General features: G+C 38.8%; 1 long non-coding RNA gene across 1 annotated transcript in view; it reads left to right on the forward strand.

Moving 5' to 3' along the window:
- Positions 1-24,305, forward strand: part of LOC116702372 (uncharacterized) — a 63,525-nt gene that overhangs the window by 12,813 nt on the left and 26,407 nt on the right. The window contains exon 2 of the long non-coding RNA XR_004335138.1: positions 13,174-13,252. This is a non-coding gene — a long non-coding RNA (uncharacterized LOC116702372). The remainder of the gene's footprint in view (positions 1-13,173; positions 13,253-24,305) is intronic.

Raw genomic sequence — 24,305 nt, forward strand, 5'->3', positions numbered from 1 at the left:
CATTGGCCCTCGGCAGAGTGGGGAGGACAGAGGACAGGATGGACTGATCCTGACTGATGTCTGTGCTCCTAATTCTTTCTAAACTTCACTCAGTATTTTGATGTCAGGAATTTGATTTTATTGACATTTTAGATTGTTTTCAGTGACATATTAATGGGTTTATACTGTGTCTGTATTTAAAATATTTTAATTCTAAGTCTTGAATTTATAGACAGCCAGGCTGACATGTGAAATGTATAGCTGATATGCACACTTCAATATTTATTGAAATTTATTGAGTAACAGGCTCTAGGCCGTCCCAGTCCTTGCAGTAAAATTCCACCAGGAAAAAGGGACAAAATTCCACACACCGTACCATTGATAACCGCTGGCTTCTGAAACCATGCCACCAAAATAGAACCCAGCACAAGCCGAGGAAGCTGATGATATTAAGCGGTCGCTTGATATGCTGACGGAGGAGGTTTCCGCTGTTCAGAAGGCCATCATGAGCTTGGTGGAAGAAGTGAAGGCTTTAAGGCTACAAAAAATTACGGAAAAGTGGATTATGCAATTGGAAAATTGGCTGGAAGACCTGGAACAACATACCAGAGTGAATAACATCCTAGTCACCGGTTTAGAGGTCAAACACAGATCACATGCCCAGGCTGCAACAACGCTGAAGAGTGGGGAGATGACCGAACAGGATGCTACATCGGTGGAGCAACAGGTGACAGCATAATCCACTCAAGGGGGATAGAGTTGGATAGGGGCTACACTGAGGCCTGTCACACTCTCCCCAGAAGAAACAAGACATATAAACCAGCCACAATCATTCGTTTTACCAACAGGAACTGCTGAAACAGGGAAGACGGCTGAAGGGCACATGTGTACTTGAATGAACACTTGACCAAGAGAAATGCTGACATTGCCCGAAAGGCCCGACTCCTCAGATGGAACAAGAAAATACAATCCACATGGACCGCAAACTGCAAAATATTCATCAAGTTGAATGGAACACCACAGCAAGCTAAAGTTCTAGTCATTAGGGACCTGGAGGAGCTGGATAAATACCATTGAGACAAATGATAATAAGGTAATGGCTTTTACACGCAATAGTAAGAAAAGAAAAGAAAAAAGAAACTATAAACATGTATAGTATAAAGTGCATGATATAGAAGATAATATTGATCCAGAAAAAATGTACTAAGCAATATCAATAACAGTTGCAGGTATTATACAGAGATTACATTCAATACGACTTTCCAAGAACACAATATATCAATTATCCACTTTAACAGCAGAAGCCTATGTGCCAACTTCCATAGTATCAAAATGTTTTAAGACAATTTAAGAACCAATTCAACATCATAGCAATCTCAGAGACCTGGATAAACTGAGAAAGGTGTGGACTTTGAGATTGATGGCTACAAACTGAATTATAAAAGCAGAGCGAATAGAATTGGAGGAGGTGTGGCAATACATGTGGATAAAAGACTGAATTATAAGGTGGTGGAGAATATGACCGCAGCTGTTGATAATTTGCTGGAATGTAGTACAGTAGAAATCTGTATGGAAAGGACAAAAAAACATTGTTATGAGCTGTATATACAGAACTCCTGGAACAAATATTGAGCATGTTATATAAATATATATAACATGTTATATAAACATATGTAAGTATGTGTGTGCATATGCGTATATATCCATGCATGTATGTGTGTGTGTACTGTATATATATATATAAATATCGAAATACAAAATGAAATGAAAAGAAATGTATTTTTCGCAAAACACATGTATATTGCAACACAGAACGATGTTGTCGCACATAGCAGATTTTCCTCATACCAGGCAGGCCTAGTATGTTGGGTATTTCTGTGACTTTTTGTGTAGTACATGAGGCTGCATCGTAGGGGGAGGAGAAAGACACAGTGGGGGTCTTGTCCACAACAATCAAGCTTCATTGTGAGATTCTGTTTCAAACCTCACTAGGACTTATAGTTGTCACACACCTGCTCAGTCCTGCTCAGACTGCATTGGATGCAAACAGCTTGATCTGTAGTTTAAAAGTATTTTCATAGGTTTACCAAGTGGTTCACATGTAAATAGGTCCTATTCAAAAGTGCAATAGCGCTCTCTGTAGATGATGGACTGGGCAGTTTAACTTTAATGTTATTCCTTAAAGCAAGGAGGAAAGGAACATAAATACAAGATGGGTGTGTGGAGTGTGGGACAATGCTTTATGAAACAGAACACACTGTTACACATGTTCTTTGCACCAGACGAGGGAGAAAGGTCTGGGGGTTGTTGGGCCAATAAGGTACAGAAGAGACAGATATGAAGGGACTAAAGTAGCAGGTGTCTCCAACTCTTCTAGTGGAGAGGATAAAGTGGTGCTATGTTGAAGAGAGCTTCAGCTAGTCCTCTCTTCCTACACAAATGAGCGCACAGGGAAGAAAGGAAACTGAAACTTCAATTTAATTGATTTTAGAGCCAATTCACGCTGCCTGCATTTTATAAGGCATGTGTAGATGTCTGTCACTTATTCGTCAAATGAAACAAATATTCTTCTATTTCTACAAATCTATCAACACATAGTACCTCAACCTTGTCGTCTTTGGCGACAAGTTCTCATCTACATCACACCTCTTCTCTCTTGCTAACCACTAAAGAAACAGTCTATTTGAAATCTTCTGCAGATGTGTCCAGACATCCAGCATTCATTAGGCTCAGTATAAGAGAGACTGTCCTCCCTAGAGAAACGCTCTCATAGGTTGTTTGTTCAAGCAGCAATTACGACTCATATTAACGTTTTAGTGGCAGTGCCCTCTAGTGGTCATAGTAATTATGACAGGAGCAAAGCAGGAAGTAAGGTTACGAAATATAAATGCGCCAAAAGAGGCCGGTTGGGGTGGTGGATGGGTTAAACCAACGCAGGACTTTCACCCAGGAGACCGGTGTTTTTGTCCTGTTTGAAAACAAAAGTTAAGGGCAATTTTTTGTTTTTTTAACCGGAAGTGATGTAGCGTCTAATTTGAACCTAAACCACAATGTTTTTCTAAACTTAATTGCCTTACTAACTACTACTATTTTCCTCACCTGGCACAAGTCTTTCAAAGAGCTCATCAAGGAATGAAAATAATTGCTCAGTGTTGTACGTCCTAATTAGAAGTTCATGCAATTTTTAAATTTCTTTTTTGATAAAGATTGAACAGAATGTAGAAAATTGCCGTCTAGTTAACAGAAATGGTCTTGTGTTTTTAACATATGTAAATATGTAATGTCAGCTCACGTTTTTTGACACTATTAACACAAAGATGGAACTAAACCTGACACTTAATCAGTCATAGTAATAACGACCAATTTCTAGCAAAATATGTCACAGTGCATTTTTACATGCTAACGTTTTAATTTAGGTTCTAATCTGCGCCATGAAATGAGACTTCTTCTCCGGGGAGTCCTGACGTTAAACTTCGAACCGCACTCCTGCTCTCTCTCTGACGGATTAGCTAGAGACTCGGCCAAAGGCAGGCAAGAGTCTGGCAAAACCACCCCCTATCGGGCCAAAACTAGGTTTCTGTTAACCCTTTCAATGACTGGGTTACAAGTGCATAGCATCAGTGACAGACACACTATTTTTTTATTATTATGATTTTGAGGGGGTGCTGAGATGGATGTAAGGGGGGCTTGAGCCCATACACCGGTTTCTGCTGTGCACTTTTGCATGATTGACTTTTGTTAGTAATACATACAGTACATACATATATAAGTGTGTACATACATATATACGTGTGTGTTTATATATATAAATATATACATACACAAATATGAATGATGTAGTTGAAGACCATTGGTTGTTTCAGCTCCTTGGTACAAGAGCTTCTGAAGATGAAGTGATGCTATGATTGAGTCAATGTATAATTGAAAGGATGAATCATTTTGTGGTGCTTACACACCACTGACATCTCACCTCTGGTGTAAATTTCGGGTCTCCCCTGCTCATTTTCTGCTTTTTCTAGAGGTGTGAGGTGTGCCATATGTCCATTTACTACAATACCGGTATTAATTGGAATATGATAATCCCACTGTGGTGACTATATACATGGGGTGAGGTTTGTTTGTCGTGTGGAAGAAAATCGGGCTAACCCCAGGGTTACGTTATAGTAGAAATGTGATTAGAGTTAAAAAGTTACTTAACAGTAAATGTATGTGCTGATCATGAAAGAAGGAAGAATGCGTAGTGGCCTGAAAGTGAGTGAAACGTACAAACAAATGAATTATCTCTTTGTAATGTTTCATTAGAAGAAGCCTCTTTCCCTGTTTTTGCGTGTCTGTATTCACAACATTAGATGAAACAACACATAGGTTCGGTAACGTGTTGTATGTTCTGCATGACCCACCACCAGTGTTGGAGGGTAACTAGTTACATGTCACAGATTTACAGTACATAATAAAGAAAAAATGTGTCATTAAATTGCAGTTACTAAACAAAATGTTGGTGATTAAAAAGGGCTTGGATCAAAATATATGCTTTACGGTAAACATCTTATTTTACAGACTTTTCCCTGCTGATATACAGGCGTTCATATCAGCTGGTTCAGGGGGGCTGCCTGGAGGTCTGAGACCCAGGGTCTCTTGGCAGTTATCCTTGGTATCATCATTAGCACGCTCCTTTTTTTGAAATAATTAATAAATTGTTTGACACAGCCATTTATTTTTGAATTAACCTAGTAGTAAACATTTTCTGAATCGGCTCATGTAGTTTATTTTATTATTCTGTTACATTTTGATTCTTTTGATTTACTGAATATGATTGCACAGAGAACATTTTACATTTGTTAAAGAAGTCATCAAAAAGTATTCATACTTATTACCCATTTAACAAGGTAATTTGTAACCTATTACATCAAAAGTAACCTTCCAAACGCTGGCCAACACATGGGTCCATGTGCTATGAATGATGCAGGATGACTCAAATCGGTCCATGCCATGAGTCAGTCCACGTGACGGTAGGCTTAACCTTGGTTTTGCTTTGTTGGACCAAATGATCTGAATTACAGGTAAGACAGCAATTTTACCCAGCTTGACCTCGGAATAAAGACATCATTGTCATGTTTAACTCAAAATGTGTAGGTCACCTTTTCGTAAATATTATACTAAGTAAGTAAGTGTATATACCTTAGTATTAGTAAACCGAGGGCCCTTCAGACTGGGAACCAGCTAGTTGCCACCTTTATTTATTTCAATGAGAGCCTGGTAGCTTTAGCACTCAGCCCAGTGTTAGTCTGGAGAATGTGGTAGCTGGGACACAAATTTTAGAACAAAACAGAAATGTGCTCATTGTAAGGAATGATATACAGTAGTGGATCTAACCGTTACAGGGATTCCTGAGTCCATCTTCAGGATCAGGTTCAGGGTCTTGTCTGTGTGTTTGTGTATGAATTTGTATGGTCACCATATGTTTCCTTATTCTGCCGTTTTTGTTTCCAGCATTAATGTAAATATGCTAAACATTGTGTTACTATGGAATCCATCCCTAACACCTATTTGTGTTGCCAACGCAGTTGGGCTTTATGTTGCTAAGTGTCATTTTTTGTCATATTCTTGGAATTCTCAAAAAAAAAGATTAAAAATAAAATGATAATGTATGAGATATCCTGTATATATATCTTCTCTACTGCTGGTGAATGATGAATACTATCAGTTACAGAAAGGTCAGCCTCCCAGAAAATGTCTGTCCATTAACACAGACAGTTCATCATTAGTCCTGCACAGCGGACTTGTTCTGTATATTTTTGTGTCTTGGTTATTTTAATGTCTATCTCTCTCTGTCTGTGTTATGATGATTTGTAATGTGTTTATGCCGTGGTACAAAGAGCAAAAATGTGTACAATGTGATTCATTGCTGGCACAAACAAATAGTTTGGTGCTTTCAAATAGACATCGGAAACTACAATGTATAGGGGTATGAGGCAGTAACACACAGGAATGTAGTTTATGCATTTGTGTTACTCTCTCTTTTGTTTTACCTTTTCCTATTTATCTCTTGTTGTTATTGTTCAAATTTGTTTATTAGGATAAACCCCTTGAGATGTATCATCTCGTTTTTGAGGGGTCCAAACATATAATACAATAATTACATAACAAGAGAGAATTAAAAAAAGCAAAAACAACAACAACAACACCTGCATATGTTCATCAATAAATTACTACCAACAATAGGCCAAGATGGTCAATAATAAGTAAATAAGTAACAGTAGAGTATGAGTGAATTTCTAACAGTCAAATATAAACATCAGGTATAGACAATAGATATAAGGATAACATACATCTTTAATAACGGAGGCAGTTTATTTTAAAGTGAGCAGGCAGGGTATGTTTAAACACGCCAAATAAAGAAATTGATCCTTTTTCTACAGATTCTTAATGTTATTCCAATCTGCTGGAGCCTTAAACTTAAAGGAGAATTCCAGTCAATTTCAACATGTAGCTCTTTTTTTTTAAATGTGTAGGGCTGTTAGTAGCGAGACAAATGAAACCAATCAGTGCAGTCTACCCCGAGTTATCCTCCTGCTAGAGTCAGCACCCAACAGGCTTCAACAGGGCAAGTTCTAAACTTGTTTTTGGCCTCTACACAGGCTCAACATGTCATTACCAGGGCCTGCCATGTGCAGTTATTCCTTTCAAGTGAACACAGAGAATTTGACTGCAGTAGATGTGACAGAAAGGGACAAAAGTTGTGACAACCGACTTCACCAGATAACAGGAAATAAACAGAGGTATGTGCAGTAGCTGAATTAACACAACTTTTATGCCTTTCTGTCAATATAACTAGCAATACATTTAAGAGAAATTGATTCACAAAAATCTGATTTACTTCCCTGTAGGACTACACATTGTTTTCTATTATGCAAGTATGAATTATTATTATTATTTTTATTAATAATATTAAAAATAATACATTTCTTTTTCATAGCGCTTTTCTAAACACTCAAAGACACTTTACATTTGTGTTTTACAAACAAACAAAAGGTACGTAGACATGACAGACAAAAAAGAAAAAGAAGATACATAGGGGCATGAATAATCACAGGTAAAGCAGCAGATGGTAGGCAGATAATTAAACCACAAAACTGCATTTTCAGAAAAGGCCGATTTCATTGGGGCTTATCGAAAAGGTGGTAATGATCAACAATATCAAAAGCTTTACATAAATCAATAAAGATGGCATCTGGGAGTTCACCATTATCTGCAATTTAAGTAGGGCAGTAGTTGTGGAGTGATTGGACCTGAAGCCGGATTGAAATTGTGATAGGATATTATTGGTAGTGAGATAGTGTGAAAGTTGATTATAAATTAATTTTTCAAAGACTTTAGCAATAGAGTGTATAATGTATATAGGTCTATAATTGTTTGGGTCAAGTGCATCTCTATTTTTATGGAGTGGAGGGATGCGTGCACATTTCCAGATAGCTGGTAACTCACATGTAGGGAAAGACATGTTGAATAAATGGATGCATAAGAATATGGTAAACTAGTTTAATAAACCTGTTTTTTAATCCATCAAGTCCAGCACCACTGTTAACATTTAGATAATTAATGGCATTCTGAACTTCAGTTTGTGAAATTTAACTAAAAGAAAAAGAACTGCAGCAGGGTGAAGTATTACCAAAGGAACTTGGTAATACGTTGGAACAGACTGAGGAAAAATGCTGATTGAATGCTTGGGCAATAGATAAAGAGTCATGAAGTGTTGTGTCAGCCACTCTTATTTGATTAATACAGTGTTTATCTGATGTATTAATAATGGTTTTGATTTTTTTTCCCAATATTGCTTCTTAAAATCACTAGTAAGACATTATAGAATTTTGATTTAGCATTACGAGTTTTTGTCTTGCTCAAATTTCTCAATTGCCTGAATATTTCCCAATCAGCCCTTGTCTGACAGAATGTTGACCACACTTTGTCCCGGTACCTAAACAGACTAATTAGTTCGGGGCTGATCCAAGGAAGATGTTTACCCTTGACCTTTGTAATTCTCCAGGGAGCATTTGTTTGTCCACAACATCAATACACTCTGAATGCAGAAAGTCCCAAGCATCTTGTACTTCTGGTATTAATTGGTATCTGCCCCAATTAATAGCAATCAAATCATTAATAAATACATTCAAATTGAATTTCCTATGTTGTCTAATTTTGATAAGTCTTGGTGGCAATTTAGGAAGTTTGATTTTCCATATGCAGTTCATCAATAACTAAAGCAGTCAGACATAACACCAGACCTTATGATTCTTTTGGGGTGTGCAACAAGTCTTCAGTCAAGCAAAGATTTGGTTCTAGGGGTGATTCAAGTAGGCTCATTAATTAATTGAGTACAATTTTAAACTATTAAGTATAGGTTTTTCATTGTTAGAAGACTTATCTAACCAATTTATATTAAAACACAGTATTACAAATTAATTTCTACAGGAAATGGAATTAATAGTAGCGGTCAGGCAGTCAAAGGACTCTACAGGTGAAGGTGGGTGGCCTATAGATACTACCGAAGGATAAACATTTATTTGTGTAAAAGATTACCTTAATAAACCCACATTCAAAATGTAGAGGCTCAATTGGGGGTATGATTAACTCTGACGTAAATCGCAACACCTCCACCCCTGGAGCACCTGTCAGATCTATATAAGATATAGATTGTAAGGTTTATTTTGTTATCCGTTAAGCCATGATTCAGACATTGTAATAACGTTAGGTTTATGGAGAACAATCCATATATGAAGTAAGTCATTTTTCGGCAAAAGGCTCCTAATATTTAAGTTAATGATTTTGAATCCTTTAGCATCATCCATTGAAAGTACAAAAACAACCAGTAGTAGACCTTCTTTCACTTTTCAGACATAAATATGAAATTGATTGAATACACTGATGCAATACAGGGTTGTAAAGCACAAAGACACAAAACAGCCACACCCTTCAAGAACAACCCATCAGCCCCAGACACCATATTCCGGAACATTTCCCTAAGTAAACCCAAATATGATGGTAAAGTCCATTGAACTCAAGACTCAGTCTGCATTAATAAGAAAAAAAGAACAGAAAAACAAAAATAAAGTTGTGTACTTTACATGCAGAATTTTAACAGCTAGGGGGCAGTAGTAGTACCACTGGGTGTAACATACCAAAGCAGAAGAAGAAGTTATGCACTCATCTTTACTTATTTTTTCATACTGATCTTGCTATTGTATTTCTTTCTTTCTACCTTGTAAAGTGTGTTTGAGTACCATTTTTAAAGCACTATTTAAAATAAATGTATTACTATTTATTCCCAGTGCATTAGAACCCATTTACAGACTGGGCTGAATAGTTGGGTTTAAGATTAATTTATGTCTAATAGTCAGAATACAAATTTGGCACAGGTCAGCATCCAGGTTGTCCTAACAACACAACTGAGATTGAGAAAGTCTATTTGTTGAGTGTTGCTGAGATTTTTCTGCAGCTATTTTTAATTTAGTAACAACCTTAGTTTCATTTTCTTGCTTGCTCACTCTCTCGTGCTGTCTCTTTATCTCTTTTTGATATGATAAAATTCCCTGAACAAGTTTCAAATGGAAAGAAGTGAGAAATAAGGAATTGCTAATTAATAATCCCTCTTGGGCAGATGTAGTGTTATTCCTTCTCTTGTTATTTTATACACACAGGCCAGAAATACACACACATTCATGTGTGGAGAGCTGTCAGAGAGAGTGCACTGCCTAGGATGGTGCCCAAAAAGTTAGGGGTTCGGTTCCGGAACCCATCCACACTGCGTCCTTGGGCTGAGGGGACTAGGCTTGGGAACCTGAGTGTTCAAGTCCAGCTACTGCTGCCCCTAAAAGGGCAAATGATTGAGTTTCTGTTTGTGTCGGTAAAGGGAGGAATGGAGAAGTAATGAGATCCCACCAGCAGCAAAAAAACAAATCTCTTACCAGAAATTATATGTTTTACATAAATAATAATGAGTTTAAAAAATGTCATGTACATCCAGTAATTCTGCAAGAATCCTGCTTCTCCTTGGGCTCTCAGTGACTGAACTTGCAGATAATTTCAACGGAAAAATTACAAATGTTATTGATGCTATTGCTCCCACTATGGTCAAAGTTGTCTCTGGTAAAAAAAAATCCCCATTGGAGAAATGTCCTACTGGTGAGAACAGAAAAAAGAGAGTGTCAAAAAGCTGAACGAAGGTGGCGAAAAACAAATCTCCTGGTCCATTATAACACCCATGAAGAGAAACTTTGCATTTTTAATTTGGAACTGAGGAATGCAAGGAGGTCCTTCTTCTCCAACACAATTATGGTAATTATGCATCTAAGCATACAAATATGACGTGCGGGGTTCCCCAAGGCTCCATTCAGGGGCCTCTTTTGTTTAACATCTACATGCTTTCACTGGCTCAGATTTTGGAAAACAACTAAATAAGTTACCATAATTATGCGGACGACACACAAATTTACAAATTTAAATTGTAAACTGACTTAAGTGCATCGAACAAATTAACGGCTGGATGTGCCAGAACTTTCTGAAATTAAATGAAGGAAAAACTAATGTGGTTGTTTTTTGAGCAAAGGAGGTTTAAAAGTCTGCACTCAGCTTCAAACAACAATGTTAAAAACAACAGACAAAGCCAGAAATCTTGGTGTAGTCATGGACTCAGACCTGAACTTTAACAGCCACATTAAGACAATTACAAAATCAGTCTATAATCAGCTTAAGAATATATGAAGGGTTAAAGGACTTATGTGTCAACAGGATTTGGGAAAATTTTTTCCATGCTTTCATCTTCACTAGACTTGACTACTGTAACGGTGTCTTTTACAGGTCTCCCTAAGAAATCAATCAGACAGCTGCAGCTGATTCAAAACGCTGCTGCTCGAGTGCTCACTAAGACCAAGAGACTGGATCACATCACTCCAATTCTGAAGTCTTTACACTGGCTTCCTGTGACTCAAATAATTGATTTTGCTAGTTTATAAATCACTAAACAGTTTAGGGCCAAAATACCTCTCTGATCTGCTAGTAAACTACCAACCACCCAGATCTCTCAGGTCATTAGGGACACGTCTGCTTTCTGTCCCCAGAGTCAGAACGAAACAGGGTGAAGCAGCATTCAGTTTCTATGCTCCTCATATCTGGAGCAAACTCCCGGAAAACTGCAGGTCGCTGCTACTCTCAGTTCTTTTAAATCAAGGCTGAAGACCTTTATTTTTAATATTGCCTTTCTTTAAATGGCTGTTCATTTCTTTAATGTTTAATTTGTTATACTGCACTGTAACTTTTATTCTTGTGTTTTATCTGTTTTTAGTTTTTAACTGCTTATTCTTGTGTTTTATCTGTTTTTATTTTTTAACTGTTTAACTGTTTTTGTGTAAAGCACTTTGAATTGACCTGTTGCTGAAATGTGCTCTACAAATAAAGCTGCCTTGCCCATTGTATGGGCTGAAATATGTGCCAACAGAAACTGAATTTGAATTATTTATATTTGAATTGGAATTGCTAAACCTGAAAAATTGCATTGAAAAACTGAATTTGAATCACATAATTTGAAAGTGTATTGTTTACTTTGAATCATTGCATTGGAAAACTGAATCTGAATAGCATACTTTGAAACTGAAGTCCAATAAAATATGATCATGAATGAAAATTCAACTCTCTATATATCTTCACCTTCAGTTCACAAAATTAATTTTCAAGTTACTGTGACAGACATGCTGGTACTTAAAGGATGAAGGAAGACCAATCGAGCGCAGATCAATGTGTATCTTTTCATGCACCCACAATCCTATGCGCGTGGCTTTGCCGGCATGGCGGACGTAAGCGTAGTGAAGCAAAATTAGAACAGCATCGCTGATGGCACAAAAATCATTTAAATGTAAGTATCTTTAGTGTTTGCTGTGCATTTGTTATCACTGTTAATGTTTATCTTAATGTAAAGCTAAACGCTTTAATGCGTGTACAAATTGCTATTAATAAGGTAACGTTACGCTAACTGAACCTAATCAACCTAATCATTCAAGATTAGGCTGTCAGCTGGGTGGCTGTTATTTGTTTCTAAAGTTTAATGTCCGCTGGCCTTTTTATCTCTTTTTATATGCCGTTACTGTAAATGCTTAACGGTAGCAGAGATTTAGAAATGTGTGTGTTTATCAGCTGTAGCTGAGGATGGGAGGTAAATCTGCCCCTTGTTTACTCTACTAGCAACGTTAAATGAATGCTAAAATGTATGAGTAGATTCCCACGTAAAAAGTATAACGTAACGTTGTTGCATTCATAACGTTACCAATTGTTTTCTTGTGTTTGCTGTCTTTTAACAGGGACTAAGGAACAAACGGGGGTGGTCACTGAGGATGGAAACCACCGCAGCGGGTTGGCCCTGGTTTGTCAACATGGATGGGGCATTAGAGCAGTCTGCAGCCGTCTGATTGCCCCGATCCAGGAGGACAAACCCGGGCCAGGCGCTGCAGTAGCATCAGCAGAAGGGAGAGATGAGGGGGAGGAGAGGGAAAGCAAAAGACAAGAGAGCAGTGAGACAGAGGCCAAAGAGAGATGTCGAATATACTGTATGAATATTTGCTGTATTAGAGATTGCCATTAAAAAATAAATGCATTAAATTAACTGCTTTGTCTGTGTCTTTAAGTTTTTAGGTGTGTTTATGATATAAACTGTTCAATGTCGATTTTTCCATCAAATTATGACCTGGACACAGGACCCTTCTAACTGAATAATTATATTCAGACGCTACCTTCATGTTACAATTAAACTTATTCAAGTTTAGCAATTCAAATTCAAATATAAGAGCCATGGCAATCTGCACCTGCAATTTTTTTTGTAAAATACCAGAGCTAAAAATTGCAAATACTGTAGGCACTGAGCCCCCAGGAGTACTCAATCAAACGTTGTCAGTCAGCGTCTGCACTACTTCACTACATCTGCCTAACCTCTACGTTCAGTAGACTCAAGTAGTCACTGGCTCGAAATGTAATGCCTTAGATTTTAATAAATTCTGCATATTTGTCTCTTCTTATTTTATCATTGAAAGAAAATAAAGTTGTAGTGATACACCCAGCCCTAGCTAACCCAGAGTTAGGAATTAAAAGTACTGACCAGTAGGATCCTGACTTTTTCATTTCTTACCAACATGTTTGCGTCTTTTTTTTTAGCGCTTTGTACAACTGTACGGTCCTGATCGACTGAAGCTTCAACACCAGAGTCCCCTCTGCATTACACCTGCCAGCACAGGTAATGATGTATGACTGCGCACACACACACACACACACACACACACACACACACGCACACACACACACACACACACACACACACACACACACACACACACACACACGCATACTATGTCTGCTGCAAGGGATGGCAATGAGCAACAGTTGCCAAATAGGCTAGCATGCTTAGATGTGTGTGTGTGTGTGTGTGTGTGTGTGCGTGTGTGTGCGTGTGTGTGTGTATGTGTGTGTGTGTGTGTGTGTGTGTGTGTCCTCAGTCCAGTGGACAGTTTAGCTCTTTAGACCGTATTGGCTCTCTTTTGTTGCACAGGGAGTTGGTTGAACTCCCAGCAAGTAGCGTATGAAGCCATAAACCGCCAGCACACAGAGCTGGAGCACATTATTCAATTTTCATTTCATTCATGTTTTACTCTGTCAGCCAGCTAAAAGCTGCAGCTTATCACTACTGTCCTGGACACAGAGCTGGGAAAAGAAAGCAGGAGGAGGATGTCTGTCCAATTTGATAAACATTTTTTTTTTTTTTTTGCAGCGCAGAGTTGTCAGTATTCTTTCTGAACTTGTGTGGAGGTATGTGTTTATAATGTTACTCTGTTACTACGGTTGGGTGCCTTTTGCATCTGAACCAATACCTGTCCCTATACCGGTACCTGAAATTTGGTTCCTGATACCCAACAATACTTTTTTCGGTACTTTCCCTCTGTAATAATTCAAAACCAAATCCAAACCAACTTAATTAGAACATTATGTTATTTATTAAGAATATTTTACCCTGACAGAAATTAAACAAAAATAAAACATAAAAGCCATCCCTCTCTCCTCCCAAACCCATCCCTATAAACCTATTCAATTGCATAATTATTAATTTCTCACTCTCTGTAACTTTTATTCTTGTATTTGTATATAATTATATTTTACCCTGTTTTATTTTCATCACTCTTTAATGTTTCATGTAAAGCACTTTGAGTTGCTTTGTTGCTGAAAAGGGGCTGTACAAATTAAGCTGCCTTGTCTTACAACCTCAACCTGTCAGACAGTCCCCGGGGCATAGAAACTCCCTAACTGCCTGCTCGTCACGGAGGAAGTGTAGTGTCAACAGAACCGTGACCCCTTTCGCCTCGCCGTTAATATCACATCACAGTGAATGGTGTCTGCGTGAAGTTTTGTAAAACTGTAACCACACTTGAAACCACTTCATCGGCATTGCTGTGACTCACCGCGACTTCAAAAAAACTGCAAAGCCGACGTAGTTTGTTCTGTCCGCACCTCTGCGCGTGTGTGTGTGTGTGTGGTGTGTGTGTGTCGGACCTCCGCTCTCTGTCAATATACTGAGAGGACAGATAAGCTTAGGCTTACTCTCAGGTACCGAAATTTGGCACTGTTTAATTTCATGTGAACCAATACTTGGTAGTACCGACGTGATTTGGTTGGTACCGGTAAAGGCACAGGGTTCGGTAACTAACCTTATCTGTTACACACACTAAACAATGATAAATAGACCAACCTCTTAATTAATCTGTGTATTTCAAAATTCATTAGTGGATTGTTGTTGAGCACAGAGGGACAATGCGACACCAATGTGAATTTAGAGTCCACCTTATAATAGATGTTATGAAAATGATGTGACAGTGAGAATGACTGGGGAAGGATGATATATGGATATATTACATGAATAAGCCATAACAGGAGCCATATTATTTCTGCTGTGATTGCTTGCTAATGATAGCTCACTTTTGCATCTACTTATAGTCATGACCTGCAATACATAATATGGATGATAATGACAGTAAAGACCCGAAACATGTGTGACACAACAGAGATACAACAAAATGAACAAAGCTAAAATGTTAACGTTGTGAAGGGAAATAATTCTGCAAACAATGTTTTTCCCAACAGCAGTATTCTTTTTTTTTCTTTTTTATCTCTTTTTCTATCTTTTTTTTAGGCTTTAGTGATATGAATATGAGTATCAGAGGCAGAAGTCATTTTTTCTCACATCTGTAAAAATGAATCATTTCAAGTGGCCATCTCCTTGTTTCCTTCCTCATGTTTTTCTTGTCTGCCTGCCTCTCCTCCTCTCTCACACACACACACACACCACACACACACACACACACACACACCACACACACACACACACACACACACCACACACACACACACACCACTTCTCTTGCTCTTTTTCAGACAGCTCTTTGGTTATAAAAACCACCATGATATATGATGTTGTCTGACCAAAACACTAAAAGGTCCCACAGCGATCTAAACAGCACAGTATGCTCTGACTTACACATGCATGTACTCAGGAATACACACGCACCGCACGCACACACACACACACACAACACACACACACACACACACACACACACACACACACACACACTCTGATTTTGGAATAATGTCCACATCAACAGTTTTTCTGTTTGGTCGATCTACTTTTCTTTCCCACTAAAGTCCCAAGTGGGTACGTTGGCATTTTACTGGACAACAGACACACACACAAACAAACACACACACACACAATAATGTAACCACAAAAGCTTACATACACTGAAAACAATTTTGATGGTTATTTACTTGGGAAAACCTAGGAAAGTTTTTGCATCTTGATACAAAAGAAATGTGATATTTTGCCCCTTGTGCTTTTCACGCCCACACTCACATCCCTGATTCGTTGAAAATGGCCCAATGACCCACCAGTTGAGAACCTCTGGTTTAACTTGAAAATGCTGATCTAACTTCTTTTCTTGTGTCCCCAAAACTTAGCCACTTTACATGGCCACATGTTTAATACAGTGCAGCAAGTTGAATTAAAAAGGACAACGTTAAAACAAGAGAAAAATAAGAAAATAGATAAATACAACTGTGCCATATTTTTCTTTTAGCGCCCTCTTTGAAAGGACAACTCATGGGTCAAACATGTGCACTCAAGCCATAAGCTTGTTTTGCAGAGTCAGGATTTTTAGGGACAACTTTAGGACATCAAGCTCTAGAAGAAGCTCTTGAAGAACTTCAAAAGTGCACTTCGTTTTCGGGGAGTAACTCAAGTTAATGACATAAATGATACCCATGAGCAGGAGACCTTTGCCTTTGCAACACTTCCACAGTTGTCACGTACCTCAGTCCCTTCAACAACAACACATCAGTTTTGGATGCACCTTCATCTTCTTCTTTTGTGTGAAGACACAGATCCTAAGGACTTGCTCAGCCTGGTCCTCTTGAGCTTCCTCCCTGCATACAGTATACCCTGTAAAATATATGTGAATCCATGTTCAGGTGCTAAACATTGTTTTTTTCTTTCTTTCTTTCTTTTCTTTGCTAATGACACAGCTTGAAGTTGCTGTGAGAGGGCACTGTGCTTGATGTAAAAAGTTGTTGCTTTGGGCTAAAGGACAAAAACACAAAGACAAAATAATACATTAAAAACTACAGAATATTACAAGACATACTACATTAAAACAGAAACCAATCAAACCAATGTATTTTTGATAATATGCTGTCAGAATATTTATAAATGTTGCTCTGATCTAAAAAAGAAACACAGTAAATAAAGAATGGGTTTTCAGAAATCCAGCGTTAATGCATAGTATTTCTATTTTTGCTAAAGGTTTTGGTCTAATGTTTATCTACCGAACAGACCTAATGGGAGATGTTCATGCTTCTTTGTTGTGTATTATCATGCTTCATAAAGTGATTACTGGGTTTGCAGATTTTTTAGTAGGCAGACATGATAAGACGATAAGTAGCTTTAGCAAATAGCCAGATGAGCACACCCATCTTCAAGCTGTGCTGATGATGGTCTCATGTTATAGGGTGACCATATTTTGATTTCCAAAAAAACAGGACCCTTAAACACACAATTTCAGACAGGCTTCTCAGAGGTTAATGGACATGCTTTGTTATGCCTCAAGGTTAAAACAACTTATGTAATAAAATAAAATATATAACAACCTGTAAAAAAATAGTAGCTCCTTTCAAATAAATAAATATGAAATAATGTTTTAAATATGACCTATTCTCGTGTCAGCTTCAAAATCCAGCTTCAACTAAATATCTCTTAAAACCTTTTCAATGTAATAAGATGTTCTCCAGCACCTTTATTAGACACTGACACAAATGTGCCAGCTTTGCACACGGTGCACTCCGCCTCCCACTTGTCCCAACTGGGACGGTACGTGGAAAGTTTTTTTTGCAGTTCAGCTGTGAAGCTGCTCTTAAGCGTCTGCTCCGCTGTCTGATCTGCTCCGCTGTCTGATCTGCTCCCTGTATGTGCTCCTTGTCTGATCTGCTCCTGTCTGATCTGCTCCGCTGTCTGATCTGCTCCCTGTATGTGCTCCCTGTCTGATCTGCTCCGCTGTTGATCTGTCCCTGTATGTGCTCCGCTGTCTGATCTGCTCCCTGTATGATGCTCCGCTGTCTGATCTGCTCCCTGTATGTGCTCCTTGTCGGTTCTTCTCCCTGTATGTGCTCCCTGTCTGATCTGCTCCGCTGTCTGATCTGCTCCCTGTATGTGCTCCCTGTCTGATCTTCTCCCTGTATGTGCTCCCTGTCTTATCTGCTCCAAGTATGTGCTCCCTGTCTGATCTGCTCCACGTGATCTCCCTGTTGTGCCCTGTATCTACTCCCTGTATGTGCTCCCTGTCTGATCTGCTCCCTGTATGTGCTCCCTGTCTTATCTGCTCCAAGTATGTGCTCCGCTGTCTGATCTGCTCCCTGTATGATGGTCCTGTCTGATCTGCTCCCTGTATGTGCTCCCTGTCCGATCTGCTCCCTGTATGTGCACGTTGCAGAGCCGCCCGCAAGGCAGACTCTCGAGAATTGGGTCACGCAACAAAGTACCGTAGTATTGTGTGCAAAGCGCCAGTCAATTTAAGTACAAGCCTAATGGTCCCGGGAAAATTTCATACATTTATAAACCCCCGCGGACGCCCCGGACAGTACATAAAAACATGTCCTGGCAAAAGAGGACGTTTGGTCACCCTATAATAATGATGATTGGATTTGATAGAGCACCTTTTTACAGACAGTGTCACAAAGTGCATCACACAAAAAAAGGCCCAGGCCATAACTTTATAATAGTCATTTTGATTTGCTATAGCACTGTATAGATAGTGTTTCACTGCTCTGCAGCCGTGTTCACTGATTACTTTTGACTTGACTCATAATGGAATAAATATCGGAGTGAGGTATGTATGTATGGGGGTGTAAGTATAAGCTATTTGTATTTCAGTGGCTTGCCTTTGTTTACCTGAGTGCAGAGAGACAAATTGCTGTCAGCTTTGGTTGATGTGGCAGTAAATGAGTGGAGAATCCTAAAAGCTAGAGGACCTTTTGTGCTAGTAACCACAGTGAGTAGGATGGTGTTTTATTCTGGAATAGCTATTTGCTACATTAACACTAAAGCCTTAGTCGAGAAATCTGCATGACAGAAGATTAAGACAACAAATAAACTACCCTGTGGATTTCCGTAATGGATTTTAGGAATACATCATTTGATTCCTGCAGTCATAGAACATTGTATCGTAAATGCCTAACTTTTAGGTTCCATCGAAATAATGGCATCTGCATGATTTCAGCTATATTTCTTTGTTCTGTTGTGTATCACATTATGACATGACATACAATTTTCTTTACTTGTTCTTTATGATTCCAACACTTCCTTTACTTTAAGGGTCTGTCAAAGATCATTTTAGGTTAATACCTTAAAACGCCTGAAGGTCTGACAGTTGTACTGGATGACAAAAAGCTGCCCTGTTCACATGGGGTTTTAAAAGCAAGAAAGATGAGCACAATAAAAAATGTAATGAGAGTTTTGAGGAGGAATAGACCTTTTTCCTTGTTCTTTATGACACAACAGCATAAACCATAAAAAGACAGCCAAGTTTTCAACTATTTCCTTTGCTTGAAGCTCTTTCCTTAGAGTACATTTCAGATTTTGATTAGATATTGTACATTTCAAATTTCTAAAGGTTGACGGTTGCCCCCTAATCCACTATTCTCTCTCTTCACTTCCTGACTTGGGCCCTTGAGATTGGCCCTGAGGGAGTATAAAACCAATCAAGTGGCTTTAACTGTAGGTTCATGTGGGACCATTAAGACCAATAAAAAGGCCAGGAAATATTGGGGAAAAAAATGAAGAATCCTCTTGTTAGGTGTGAATCACAGCCCTCTTTCTGTCTTACTCATTTTTCACATGTACTTACTCTCATAAGCACACACACACACACACACACAAACACACACTGTTCTGTGTCATTTTATTGTTCTGCCCACACCCTATTCTGCTCTTGCTATTTTTCTCGAAACAAAGGGATTCTTGAAGTAGACTTATCATCCTCCAATGATACTAAGCTCTTGAAAGCCCCAAGAGCAGCAAAAGCTCATGTGCCACACATATTGACTGAGCAGATTTTTTTTTTAAGACAATCTTTTGGACATTTTAGGCCTTTATTGTATAAGACAGATGAAGACATGAAAGGGGAGAGAGAGGGAGAATGACATGCAGCAAAGGGCAGAAGGTTGGTGTCAAACTTGCATCCGCTGCGTCAAGGAGTGAACCTCCATATATGGGCAAGCACGCTACCAGGTGAGCCACCCAGGTGCCCCAGGGTGCTGACTTTTTAAATTGACAACAGCTACAGCAGGAGTTTACCTACAAGTTTGATAAACTGATATGTCCAAGTGCCAAACAAATAAAAAAGAAAGGGCTAAAACTGGTATTCAGAGACAGACAGACAGACAGACAGACAGACAGATAGATAGATAGATAGATAGATAGATAGATAGATAGATAGATGACAGAACATCTAACATGAGTGTATAACAGGGTGGTGTGTGTGTGTGTGTGTGTGTGTGTGGTGTGTGTGTGTGTGTGTGTGGGTCGTAGACTTAAACCCCCACTCTTGCGTAGTGTCCACTGTATTAGTTGAGAAGCCCAGAGTCGACTCACAATTTTTCAGCTGAACACAGCACTAGCTGCATCATTATTAAACAGTGAGTAACAGGAAGCAGCATGAGAGGCTGTACAACGATTCCTGTGATGGGGTGATGGAAGAGCAGAGAAATGCCTTGCAGAGCAGCGCGGCTCGTTTCTGTTCCTTAAGTTGGTTAAACTACTTTTGACCTGGACACTTGTACACCCTCTTCTACTGCTTCTTTGCCAGCAGAGTTGAGATAGGAGCAACGGCTTCGTGGACTGTGCTGCAACAGGGTAGAGTGCATAAGAATGAACCACCTGACACAATGAGTCAACTTTAATAAAATATTGGCCTGCACGTGTGCACCGCCACGTTGTGTCTAATATCATGGATTGGGTCTGATGACATTGTGTCTTACATGGATTCAAGGTTTTTTAAACAAAACTTATCATCAAAAGATGGAGCAAATCCGACCTTTGGCAAGTTGGGGAGGGCAATATTCCATGACACATAACACACACAGTAGGGAAGGCAAAGACATTTCTCCGTTCTCAGCTGATGTAGACACATTAACATTACACCTGCAGTGTTTATCATTGCACATTAGCCTAGCAGCTAGCGGAGTGACCTTCTGTTTATAGCTTTATCCCGATATAATGCCACGGTTGAATTCAGCCTGCATGCACGTTTCGTAGACTAAAACAGAGTGGCTTATATTGGTTCAACAAGTTAGTGAACTACCTAGTCGCCCACTCTGCTCTCTGTCTGCTCAGCTGCTAGACAGGCTGCACTTGGGATGCAACAGATGTTGTGGGTTAAAGTTTAAGTCAATGTTTTTTCAGGGGTAACGCCATTCACTTTACCGGCAGTATTGACAACAATTAAGGCCGCAATGTCTTGAGCTGTGTGTATTTTGTCCACAGCAATCCCACCGTTCGGACCCAAAACATCCCTATTATAGAGAGTAAATGCCCGAAACCTATTCTTTGTAAACCATTACAATCATTCCCCGAAAGAACCAAGAGGCCTGATTTGTTGCGCGATCCAAATTGTGTTCAAAACTAATTCAAAACAGTTTCAGCATGTAGCTTGCTAACTTGAAGATTGTTGTTTTGAATGGCAACACACATCGAGTGGAAGGCAAGGGGCAAAGGTGCAGGCTTCCATTGATTGGCTTCCATTCCCGAATATTTTAAATCAACAACATATCAGAGCATGCAAATCATCTGAGTCGGAATATACCCTCAGACCCCAAAGCGGTCTTTCTCTGACAAATATCCTTTTATTTGTAACTGCTTGTACGATTATCTTTGTACTTTACTTTGCTTGGATGAATGAGAAATGGGAAATTTACAGGATGTCTACCTTTTCAACCAGTATTTGTGCATATGAGTCGTGCTGTTAATGCCCTCAATTTAAACAGTTGACATGTTGACCTTATCTCCACACCAGTGAGACAGTGAGACAATAGGTTAAATACACTGAAGAATACTCTTAAGGGTTCATTTGTTGGTTTGTGTCTTTGCTGCTACTCTTGAACTTGATTGTGTTTGATTCTACGTATATTTATACTGCTGTTCATTCCATTTAACACATCTTACATGTTCAGCCATTTCAGAGAACAAAAGCCTGTAGGCCCTGCAAGACTACAGCAATCAAAGGCCTCTGTTGATGAGGATCCAGCTAGTTATTAGCAAGGTCTCGTTAGCATATTGTTGATGTAATTATATACTTAATTGCTAATTAGGAGGCTAATTGCTAATTTTCATTGATTGCATATGTAAGTAATGTGTGGGGAGTTGTATTAATGCGGTAGTGAAGTGAGTGGGGAAGGGTTCATTGGGCAGAAGTGACTGTATGGTTCTGTTCATTATTTCCATTGTTTGTGGCTGCAGGTATAATTGATTGGCTATGTAATGTCAATCCTGTTTGAGCATGTAAGGCTCGCCACTAATTTAAAACACAAAACGTCTTTGTTGAACATGAATAGGTTTGAACCTTTCAACTGAAGCATTGCACGTACTGTAATTACGCGCAAACTATCACTATATATAGAATAAGCAGCAGGATACAGCTGAATGAGCAGCACATAAATTACCAGTTTGCTTCAGCATGCTTTCTTTTGTCGTGGAGATTTGCTCTCAGACTTGGTTGCTATGGAAAACGTGCACAGTACACAACACAGTATGTCCTTTATGGTTTCAATTTATGTCATTTGTTGTTTCTTGTGTGGTCCTGACTAAACGTTTTGAATCACAATCATACTTATTGGGTGGCCGGATAGCTCAGTTGGTAGAGCAGGTGCTCATAATTAGTCCTTTACTCCTCAACGCCGCTGCCGCGGGTTTGACTCTGACCTGCAGCCCTTTTGCTGCAGTCATTCCCCCTCTCTCTCCCCTTTCATGTCTTCATCTGTCCTGTGAAAAAGGTCTAAAAATGGCCAAAAAACAATCTTTAACAAAATAAATAAAACACATATAACACATATTCAATATACTATTCACTCACTGACTAAATACGGACATTGACAGCAACAATACATTCTAACTATACAGTGGAGGGCAGGCTTGGACAGGTAAAGGGTGCAATCATACTTTATCAAGGCAAAGTTTTCAGGTGATCTGCCAAACTCATTGTAGATTTTTGATAGCCTATGCAACTTCCATTAAGTACAGTATATCTGGCAATTGACCTTTTGTTTGACATCTTTGCACATTTTGAAATTATACCATACTCTTTCCACCTCGACCTCCATGTTGCTTGCCCTCACTTGGTCAATAAATAAAAGAAATGAATAAGGTGTGATTACTATTCCTTATTTAATGGGCTATTCAGTATTTTTGGGGTAATGCACAGAGGTGGAAAGTCACGAAATACGTTTACCCACATTTCTGTATTAAGCAGTTTGGTTGTGTATTTTGTATATTTTGAGTAGTTTTTAAAATTGGTATTTTAAAATATACTTGACTACATTTTGAATGTTTTGTATTTTGCTACATTACAAATCCCATCCGTTACTGATAATCGGATATTTCAATCTGCTCAGTCCACTCATCCACCGCCATGTTTTACACAAACACAGCTCTACTCTGCAAATAGCAAATTTTAAACAAGCTAAAGCAAAAGCTGTCGGTTTGTAGTCTGACGGTTTATCTTAGTTTGCCACAAATCTTGAAATTTTGACAAATTCTTATAAATTTAGTTTCTGGCTAAACAAACCATCCTCTCTGCTGGAGCGGTAAATCTATGAATGCATAAAAGAACAAAACAGATGCATGCGGCTACTTAATATGCACGAGACTGACTCAATGTTATGTTCGCCTTCCTCCTTGATGATGCTGGTTGTATTATTTTTCAACAGCATTTTTCATTGCAGATGAGGCATACATGACGAATGCATGTCCTGCTTATCAGTTTATTCATCATTAAACCACGACAACGTTTCGCTTCAGCCTCTTTGACAGTGACATCTTTACGTGACAACAGCCATTTCTTTCTGCAAGCATTTTCCACCAATCAGGATGCTGCATACTACAACCATGTTTCAATAATCCCAGACCAGACTTTAACCATCACCTCTCAGTGAACTGCCTCCTAGTCTGAAATCTTTTTCTAGTTAAAGAACCAGTTATCATTATGGACTTTCCATGATTTTTAGGAGTTTGCTCACACCAATACATGTATAAAAATAACATTAATTCAGTAAGAAAGTGAACATTTCTAAAAAGGATAGGCATATTAGGTATAAATTCATTTTATTTACAATGTGAAAGTCCGGCTCCCGGATTGTCGGCTTAGAAAAAATGCTGGCCCTTGGAAAAATGTAGTTGGTTACCCCCTGTGACAAATGATCAGCATCTAATCTGCCTACCAGACACTAAGTCTTTCTGTAGGAGACTGAGAACGATATGGAGGTTGATCAGGCGAGCAGCGACTGTTTCAGTAGAAATGCTAGCTGAAACATCAAATTCTGCTGCTCAAAACAAAAATCCTTGGCCACGTTTGAAAGAGTGTTATTCAAGAGGGCCAATGAAATGTCATTTGTGCCTGTCAAAAGGTGACTGAACTGGCAGCAGTCAATAACTCCACATCTAATCTGCGGAATCGCGTCTTGGTAGTATTTGTGCGTTGTTA

The sequence above is a fragment of the Etheostoma spectabile genome, chromosome 2, assembly GCF_008692095.1.
Source record: "Etheostoma spectabile isolate EspeVRDwgs_2016 chromosome 2, UIUC_Espe_1.0, whole genome shotgun sequence".
In the NCBI taxonomy this organism is placed as follows: Eukaryota; Metazoa; Chordata; class Actinopteri; order Perciformes; family Percidae; genus Etheostoma; species Etheostoma spectabile.